The sequence below is a fragment of the Peromyscus californicus genome, unplaced genomic scaffold, assembly GCF_007827085.1.
Source record: "Peromyscus californicus insignis strain IS unplaced genomic scaffold, ASM782708v3 Scaffold_12__1_contigs__length_115047231, whole genome shotgun sequence".
NCBI classification, from domain to species: Eukaryota; Metazoa; Chordata; class Mammalia; order Rodentia; family Cricetidae; genus Peromyscus; species Peromyscus californicus.
Genome location: NW_026294413.1, coordinates 47,130,656 through 47,140,829, shown reverse-complemented (window position 1 = coordinate 47,140,829; position 10,174 = coordinate 47,130,656). Strand labels below are relative to the sequence as shown.

Below are 10,174 nucleotides of genomic sequence, written 5' to 3'. Positions count from 1 at the left end.
AGAAGACTAGGGTTCTTTTTTAATCAGCAGAGCAAAATGTGCAAGTTGTGAAATTAGTAGGGCAACCAATAATGTCCCCATCCTCCAAATGACCAGACCAAGGTTCAGAGGCTATGTTATTTGAGTTGAAGACACTGTGACAGAGTGAAAAAACCAGACTTTACTGTGAATGGTATTCCCCCCCCCCCCGCCATAATGTAATTCTTGAAGCAAGAAAGATTTAATTACCGTGCTTTAGACTGAGAACAAATCTTGAGAGAAAAGAACACTTCCCCGCTTTCTCTTCGCCCCCTCCTCCCCCAGGCAGTGATTTCAGAAGCAAGCCAGTTTGCACAGGCTAATTTTACCAACAGCCCTGGGAAGTGGTCCTTGTTAGGAACATGGTCAGAAAGCAGAAGACACTGAGAGACTTCAGTCCGCTTTTGCAGGCATCTAACAGAACAGTTAGCTCATGGAAGGAGCCTGTTTCCATGGCAGGGGAGGAACTGAAGGAAAGACATCCTAGACCATGCCTCCTCAGCGCCATTTCTCAAGTTGCAGTAGCCAATTCAAAAGGTAAAGGCACTTTGTTTGGCAGTCAGCATGCAGCTGTGGGCGAGCTCTGGGGGACAAGACAAGCAAGAAACGTGCACAGGCAAATGTCCTTGAGTTCTGGAGCCTGACCCCACCCCCAACTTCTGACTTGCATCTCTCCATGTAAGCAGTGAAGCTAGACCTCTGAGGTTTCTTCTGGGCTCTGCAACTTGTTTTGTCATGGTTATTAGTCTATGAAGCTATCTTCATTTCATGAAATGGGGGTAATAATTAATTCAATCCTTGTAGGATGTTTTGAGGATAAAATGAACCAGTTTAGGTGAATACCCTTAGGTCAGTGTTCTAACCTGTTCTCTGTACTCTTGTTGTTATCATCATTACCAACTGTTTCTTTGTAACTGAAGGAGGGTAAATTATATATATATATTCTTTTTTTTTTTAAGGCAAAGAGTGTCCAAATTATCTGAGGTGTTTAACAGAATATTCTTTTCCTCTCCATTTCCTATTACCAACTTTCTAGAAATCAAAATTCCACAGGTCTAGGGTGATATACATACATATATACATACATACATGCATATGTAGTTGGAAGGTTTCTCCAGTCCTGCCTGGCCTGCAATCCCACAGCCACTTATAAAATAATTATTCAGAGGCTTAATATTATTTACAAACTCTATGGTCTAATGGCTCAGGCTTCTTGTTAGCTAGTTCTTATAATTTAATACATTTCTATTAATCTATAAGTTGCCACGTGGCCGTGGCTTACTGGTATTTTCACATCTTGCTTCTCCTGGCGGTGCTGGAGTCTCCTGACTCTACCCTTCCTCTTCCCAGCATTCTCCTAGTCTTCTCACCCCACCTGTATTTCCTGCCTGGTTACTGGTCAATCAGCATTTTATTTATCAACCAATCAGAGCAACACCTGTTCACAGCATACAGAAAGACATCGCACAGCACTTCCCCTTTTCTGTCTAATCAAAAAGGAAGATTTGAACTTTAACATAGTAAAACTACATGTAATAGAACAGTTATCAAGCAATAATTACAGTTACAATACCTAGTCTCTTTGTATTTGGCAAAATTAAAGAAAATACTCTATCATCTATCTTATACTTCTGAGTCTAAAGTTTCATATACAATTAATCTTTTGTCATAACCAAGGGAAATAATAATTATAACTATCTAGTCTTCAACTACATCAAAGACCACAGAAGGATATAATATTACCTAAGTAAACAGGAAGAGCACTGTAAGCAACTTCCAAAAATCTAGAATTTCAGAGACAGCTGGTTACCTGGACAGTCACCCAAAGTTCCTTTGCAATGTTGGGGCATCCATCTTAAGCCCACAGGCCTAGAGTCTCTCAGTCGCTTCTCTCTGTGTCCTGTAGAATGTCTGGCAGTCTTCTCTGCAAAGCAAAGTTCAGTGGTCACCTGCCTATGGGTCCTGCATGTCCAGTTTATATAACGTCCTGTCAAGAAGTCCAGGCAAGAGCAGTTTCTTGCCCAAATGGACATTTTGTGCCAAGATGAGGATAAACTCCATGTAGAATGTCTTCAATGCCCATCTTCCTCTTTGAAGTGGAAGTGGGTGCTTCGAGGAGCAGACGTGTCTCACTGTCCAAAAAAGTCTAAGTTTTTAAAACATTTTAAATGCCATATTCTGTAGGTCTTTGAAGTGTTTGAAGATTACCTACCTAACTGAAATATTCTATGTATAACTAGAAAACTTAACTAACATGACTATAAGTGTGATTATCATAGATGACTAATTATTAATCTGTATTTCTTAATTATGCATTACAATTTCAAAGGAGCTGTACAAACATAACACCTTAAACAAGAGTAGAAATATACATGGAGTATAACAAAATTAACTTCTAATTTGTATCAATAAACTAAAATCCATAGCAACGTAAAACATTTTAAACAAGTTGCTACTCTTTATCCTAACATATCTATAATACATATACTTACATTTATAATTTTTCCCAAAGGAAAATCTGAAATGCTTCCACTTACTCCACTCCTGACCTTGTAGCCCCTGGGGACCCTGACTTTCAGGAATTTTCCTGGAGACTAATGGGTATTTTTGTGTTGTGAGGATTACCAGGGCAGTGGAAGGTCAGGCAGGGCAGTGACATGTATGTTAGTTACTTTTCTATTGCTGTGATAAGACACCATGACCAAAGCAACTTATAAAAGGAGGAATTCATTTTGGGCTTAGAGTTTCAGAGGTTAAGAGTCCCTGATGGTGGAGAGGAGGCAGCAAGCAGCGGGCAGTTTGAACGGCAGCTGATAGCTTATGTCTTGAATCAGACAGAGGGCTAACTAGAAATGAAAATGTCCTTTGAAACCTCAAAGTCCCCCAACCCCCTGCAGTGACATACTTCTTCCATCAGGGTCATCCCTTTTAATCGTCCCTAAGCCCAAATAGCCACCAACTGGGGACCAAGTATTCAAATGCTCAAGACTTACGGGGAACATCTCATTGAAACAATCACAATATGATGTAAACTTCATTTCCTGTCTCCAAGAAGAGGGAGATTGAAACCAACCTAGCTTTCAGCCCAGATGTTCTTTTGTATTATATTCCAGATATAGAGTTGAACTGCCTGACAGTCCCAGGTGATATAACCAGGATGGTATTTTTTTTCTTTTTCTTTTTTCTTTTTTTTTTTTTTTGAGAGTAAACCATGTTAATTTATTGGCATAGTCAATTTATCAACAAGGGTAGTTTTGTCCCCAGGAGGTGAGGTTGATTTCAATCTGCTATAACTGGTACCCACATGTCTTCACCTTGATGATTCAGCAGTTCATGCTTCAGTCAGGGCAGGCTACTCCTTCTTCACTTTCACGATCTTTACGCTGCTGCCGGAAGTCTTCTCAGGGTTTGCTTTGAACTCCGTCTTCAGGCCATCCCTCACTGCTTTCGCACAGATCTGGGAGAACCGGATGAAGCTTAGTCCAGCCTGCCGCCATTACGCCACCATGGTGTCGTGAGCGGGGCGTATCGGGCAGAACCGCTGGGTCGCTTCAGAGTTGCCCCAGGATGGTATTTTTGAAGCCACTAAGCCCTTGCAAAGTTTAATCATATGGTGTTGCTACCACCTTTTGTCAATAATCTGTGTGGTCGTGTTTCCAGGTCCATGCATGTACGTGTAACTCATTTTTATAGCTGCATACTGCTCCATGTTTTTAAAAGAAGCTTTTTGTTACTGGAAATGCAGATGGTTTCCTGTGAGCTTTTGCAAATTTTGAGGCAATATGCTAGAGTAAAGACCTTTTACACTTTCCCACCATCTAGCATGGTCTTCTTTCCTCTTAGGGTAGAACCTCAAAGTGTAAGAGTTGGGTTGCAAGATGAACATCTTGGTAATTTCAAGAAGCATTCCTGAAGTTGTTGAAGCAGTTCATCATTGTCCTTCCACCTGTTCCCCCTGGGTATATCATGTGTACTGTGAGAAGCAGGAAAGCTGACCTAGAACATCTTCAAGTGGATGCAGCTCTGAGCACACGATGGACGATGAGGATTCATGGTTGGTGAAGTGCTTTCAATGGTATGGGTGAACTAAAACCTCATTAGACAACGTGACTGTCTTTTTTCTTAGCATCACTGTGTTTTAATGTTGGATTAACCACTCCCCACTGTACATCACTAACATCAACCTGCCTCCTATGCCCTCCTATGCTCATACCTACTCCTGTGTGGTCCCTGCTTGAGGGAGTGTGAGTGAGTCTTAAAACCTGCAAGGTTAGGTACAGGTAACTGGGTGCAGGAACTCATGCAATCCGAGGAAAAGACAACAAGAGAGATGTCGGGGAGCAGGACAGAACCCCTTTCTGTATTTTTTCCTGCTCTTCTTTGCTGACAATCATTTGCAGCATCATAGCTGCTGCTTCCCTCGCACCCCCTATAATCTCCTCCAAGCCCATCGATCCCTGTGTTGTTACACTTCCTCAGCTGTGTTATAATTCCCGATAAGTGGTGCACAATGGATGTCCCATCCCCCAAAAGCCGTCCCCAAATAAATGGCTTCAGAGTGCTTAATAATAAATCTGAGGCATCCTGAATGGATTCTACAAGCATTCTAAGTCCCCGGAACTCAGTGTGACTGTTCATCACTAGATCTATCTCTCAAATGCAGGGAGAAGATAAACAGCATTGTGAAGATGCAGATGAGGTTGGCTTTTGTGACCTGATGGTTCCCATGAAGAGAGGAATGCATTTGTTAGAACAGGAGGCGCAGACAAACCACCAGCATCAGAATTATAGGCTTCATCTTCAGCAGGCATCACTTACCAGTTTATTACCATGGAGACAAAGCCCTGTCTGTCCTCTGCATTTCCAAGTGGTTTATTAACCTTTGACTGTGCACAGAGATTGGTACATCTTCTCCACCAACTAAAAGGCACTTAAAGGAAAGAGGATGAGGAAGGGGAGGAGGAAGAAGGGAAAAAGGAGGAGGAAGGGGAGTAGGAGGAAGGGGAGGAGCAGGACACTATCAACTTTTTCGTACTGATTAAGACCAAGATTCTCTACAGCAGAAAGTGGTAAAATACGGTTTCTAGGACTTAGGCCTGTGGGGTGAATCCCAACAAGTGATTTCACTGTTCTGTGCCTCAGTTTCTTCTTTTGTGAAATGAGCTAATTGTTGGTACAGCATTTAAAAAATAGTGCTATAAACTAAGAGATAACCAAACGGGAGAGGCTGAATGGGCAGAAAGGGAATGTTGAATGAATACAGCTGATCTTATCGATCATTAAGAACTGTTGGGCAACATTAACCTAAATGGAGACAAATTCAAAGCATTTCCACTAAAATCAAGAACAAGACAAGGCTGTCTACTCTCTCATACCTAGTCAATATAGTACTAGAAGTCTTAGTCAGAGCAATAGACAACTGAAGGAGATCAAGGGGATGCAAATAGGAAGAGAAGGAGTCAAAATATCTTTATTTGCCGATTATATAATAGTATATATAAGAGACCCTAAAAATCCCACCAGGACATTCCTACAGCTGATAAACACATTCAGCAAAGTAGCAGGATACAAAATCAATTCACAAAATCAGTAGCCTTCCCATATACAAATCACAAACTGAGAATGAAATCAGGGCAACAATACTTTTTATACTAGCCTCAAAAATACCTTGGGGAAACTCTAACCAATCAAGTGAAAGACTTATATGATAAAAATTTTAAGACACATAAGAAAGACATTGAAGACAGTATCAGAAGATGGAAATGCTCATGGATCGGTAGGATTAGCATAGTTAAAATGACCATCCTACCCAGGAAAGGCGCAAAGCTACACAGAGAAACCCTGTCTCGAAAAACCAAAAAAAAAAAAAAACAAAACCAAAAAACAAAAAACAAAAATGACCATCTTACCAAAAGCAATCTATAGATTCAATATAATCCCCATCAAAATCCCAACACAATTCTTTTCAGACCTTGAAAGGACAATACCCAGCTTGGATATGGAAACATAAAACACCCAGGATAGCTCAATCAATCCAGAATGATAAAAGAACTGCTAGATAATTACCATCCCCAATCTCAAATTGTACTACAGAGCTATAGTAATAAAAACAAAATGGTATTGGCTCAAAAACAGACATGTTGGTCAATGGGATTGAAGACTAAGACATAAGTCCACACACCTATGGACATTTGATTTTGATAAAGAAGCCAGAAATACACACTGGAAAAAAGACAGCATCTTCAATAAATGGTGCTGTTCAAACTGCACGGCTACATGGAGAAGAATGAAAACAGATTAATATTTTTTATCCTGCACAAAACTCAACTCCAAATAAATCAAAGATTTCAACGTAAGACCAGATACACTGGATCAGACAGAAGAGAACACGGGCAATAGTTTGTACAGGAAAAGCCTTTCTGAACAGAGCGCCGTTAGCACAGGCGCTAAAATCAACAGTTAACAAATGGGACCTCATGAAACTGAAAAGCTACCATATGGCAAAGGACTCTGTTATTTGGACAAAGCAGTAACCTACAGAATGGGAAAATAATTTTACTAACTACACATCCAATAGATGCTTAATATCCAAAATATATAAAGAACTAAAAAAAAGTCAAGAAAACAAAAACCCAACTTAAAAACTAGGTACAGATCTAAACAGAACTCTCAAAAGAGGAAAATCAAATGTCTTTGAAACACTTAACTCCTTAGTCATCAGGGGAATGCAAATCAAAACTGCTTTTATTTTATTGAACACCAGCCAGAATGTCCAAGATCAATACAACGAATGGCAGCTCATGCTGGCATGAATGGGGAGTAAGGGAACACTCATCCATTGCTGGTGGGAGTTTAAACTTGTACAACCACTGTGGAAATCAGCATGTTGATTCCTCAGAAAGCTGGGAATACATCTACCTCAAGACCCAGCTATATCACTCTTGGACACATACTCAAAGGATATTCCATCCTACTGTAGAGACACTTGCTCAACCATGCTCATTGCTGCTCTATACATAACAGCCAGAAATTGGAAATAGTCTAGATGCCTGTCAATGAATGAATGGATAAAGAAAATGGGGTGTATTCACACAATGGAGTGTTACTCAGATGTTTAAAAAAATGAAATCATGAAATTTGCAGGTAAATGGTTGGAACTAGAAAAGTATCATACTGAATGAGGTAACCCAGATCCAGAAAGACACATGTGATACGTATTCACTTCTATGTGGATGTTAGCTGTTAAATCTTTGATAAGCAAGCTACAATCCATATAACCACTGAGATAATGTGTAAAGTCAGGGACTGTGGGGAAGGATGGATGAAGGGGAAATAGAAAAGATAGTTATGGATGGATGAAGGGGGAAAGGACTGGAAAGGGGGACCAAATGAGTGGAGTTGAAAGGGGGGGACAAGGAGGGACTACAAGAATGGACAGCTAAAATTGGGGCCATTGGAGGGGTAGTATGGAAATCTAATACAGTATAAGCTTCCTAAAATATATACATATATGAAGTGATCTAAATGAAACCGCCAAATAACAGGGTGACAGAGCCCCAACTGGTCATCTCTCATCACCAAACGAGGCTTCCAGTGCCAGGAATGGGTTGCATCCAATCAAGTTGTTAGCCAAAGGAGTCCCGCAGGAACCCCCAAACAACCCAGGCTATTCCAAGGCTATTGTTTGCTCTCTACAAACTGGTGGTAAGGCCCTATTGCTGAAGACAACACCTCCACAACTGACTGAACACAGAGGAATTAAGCTGGTGCCTCGCTAGAGCCTTCAGCCCTACAAACTAGTGTTCACAGTGACGGAAGGTACTCTCTCTGCATGCTGCCAAAGGAGAAGGGTAAACAGCAACTCAGCTACAAACCCTTTCATCTGTAATGGTGACCTTCCCATGAGATGCTCTAGTGTAACAGTTCTCAACCTGTGGGTCGCAACCTCTTTTGGGGGTCAAAAGATCCTTTCACAGGGGTCACCTAAGACCATTGGAAAACACAGATATTTACATTACAATTCTTAACAGTAGGAAAATTATGGTTATGAAGTAGCAATGAAAATAATTGTATGCTTGGGGGTCACCTCAACATGAGAAACTAGTTGTAGTAAAAGATCACAGTGACAGGTAGGTTGAGAACCACCGTCCTAGTGCATAGTGGCCGAAAGCTTGTGGTTGTAATCAACCAATATCTGATTGGATTTAAGACTCATTCCATGATATGGCACTCACCCCTGATACTGCTTTGGTGGTCAAGAACCTGAGACCGGATAAGCCACGGACCTAGTGAAAACCAGATACTACTGTTCTGCTAAGGGAACATAGCCATATAATAACTCTAAATGACATTCTGCTATCCTAGATCAGCGCCTTGCTCAGCCATTATCAGAGAAGTTTCCCCTGCAGCAGATGGGAACAAAAACAGAGATCAGAGCTGGACAATGTGTAGAGAGTGAGAGACCTAGGAATGATCAGTTCTAAATGGGATATCTCCATCAAACCCACCCCCTCCCTGACCCAGGGCTCAGGGAACCAAGTGGAAGAGGAAGCAGAAAGATCGTAAGAGCCAGAGGGGATGGAGGACACCAAGAAAATAAGGCCCTCAAAACACAGCAGGACCAAAGCACTTGTGAACTCACAGAGACTGTGGCAGCATGCTGTGAAGGCCTGCACAGGTCTACACCAGATGAGGTCCCAGTTCTGAGAGAAGTGGACACATGTACCCATCTCTAACCTGAAAGCCGTCTCCAATCGATAACCCCACTCACAAATGAAAACTTGGTGCTCTCTAATGGAGTCTCACTGGGGATACAAACTGCTCTTAAGACCAGGCCCCGTGCCCAGCAGTAGACGGCCAACACAAAACAAACTTCGTGGCATCTTTTGGGGGGGGGGGTCTTTGTCTCATAAGGTTTTGTCAGAGAGCTTTTTTTTTTATACCCTATAGGTCCTTTGTGTGTATGTTATATGACTTCCAGTTTTTTTGTTGTTGTTGTTGTTTTTTTTTGTTTTTTGTTTTTTGTTTTTTGTTTTTCGAGACAGGGTTTCTCTGTGTAGCTTTGCACCTCTCCTGGAACTCACTTGGTAGCCCAGGCTGGCCTCGAACTCACAGAGATCCGCCTGGCTCTGCCTCCCGAGTGCTGGGATTAAAGGCGTGCGCCACCACCACCCGGCTGACTTCCAGTTTTATGTTTTTAAGGGATTCCTGTGTGGACGAACATTTGTGTCTCTGCACCTGTATGCGTTTCTTCCACTTTTGCTTTGGTTCTCCTGTCTTTTTGCTTTGTCCTATTTGAATCTGTTTTTACTTTTATCTTATTTATATGGTGTTCTTTAGCTGCCTGTTTGTTTTCTGAGGAAAGACAGAAAGGGTATGGATTCTGATGGGAGGATGTAGGAGGAGTTTCAGGAGGGAAAACCATAATCAGAACATATTGTATGAAAAAAGTTATTTTCAATAAAAGAAAAATTGAAAAAGAAACTCTGTTGGGTTGGTGAAATATACGCTGAAATCCTCCTCGGGTGGCTTAGGGATCCTGAAGAAGGGGCAGAAAGTGTCAGAGCCAGAGGCCATGGATGACGACAGGGAACTCTCTTCTGGACACAGAAGGCAAACTGTGTGTATGAACTCACAGTGGCTGTGACAATGAGCATAAGGCCTATGGAAGTCATAGCAGGTCCAAATCCCAGCACGGAGAGGGATGTGGGCACAGTATCCCACCCCTAGCCGAGGAACTGTTGGCAATTGTCAGCTTCAGGAGAGGGAGGGTCAGTTTTCTCTAAGACTGTAGCCTCTGGTGAGTTGACCATACTTCAGTGAAAGGCTACACATCCAAGACTACTTGGGCACTACAAATTGGCCTGAATGGGATGTCCTGAGGGATTGGCCTCTGATCCAGGCGTCTGCTATTTTGAGGAGTTCCGCCGTAACTCTTGCAAAAGCTCATCCCGCCTGGGCTGGTTGATGGTTACATCTGAGCAGAGGGGTGGAGTAGGTCATGAGAGTCTTCCCTGAGTATCTAGTGGCTCTTTCCCACTTGGAAACTCTGCATGGGGCCTGGGGGAGGGAATAGAGTATATTGAGTCTGGGAGAGACTAGAGCCGGGGCTTCGTCTATGTGGCAACAGGGAAGTCCTCAGACCTGCTGCTAAGGC

General features: G+C 42.1%; 1 long non-coding RNA gene and 1 pseudogene across 1 annotated transcript; one reads left to right on the top strand and one right to left on the bottom strand.

The window, feature by feature from the left end:
* The first annotated feature begins 360 nt into the window (after positions 1 to 360).
* Positions 361 to 5,899, top strand: LOC128107146 (uncharacterized). Its single transcript, XR_008216981.1, has 3 exons — positions 361 to 555; positions 3,862 to 4,093; positions 4,682 to 5,899. It is a non-coding gene; the product is annotated as an uncharacterized LOC128107146 (long non-coding RNA).
* Positions 3,213 to 3,535, bottom strand: LOC128107145 (ATP synthase subunit epsilon, mitochondrial-like; annotated as a pseudogene).
* Positions 5,900 to 10,174: the final 4,275 nt, after the last annotated feature.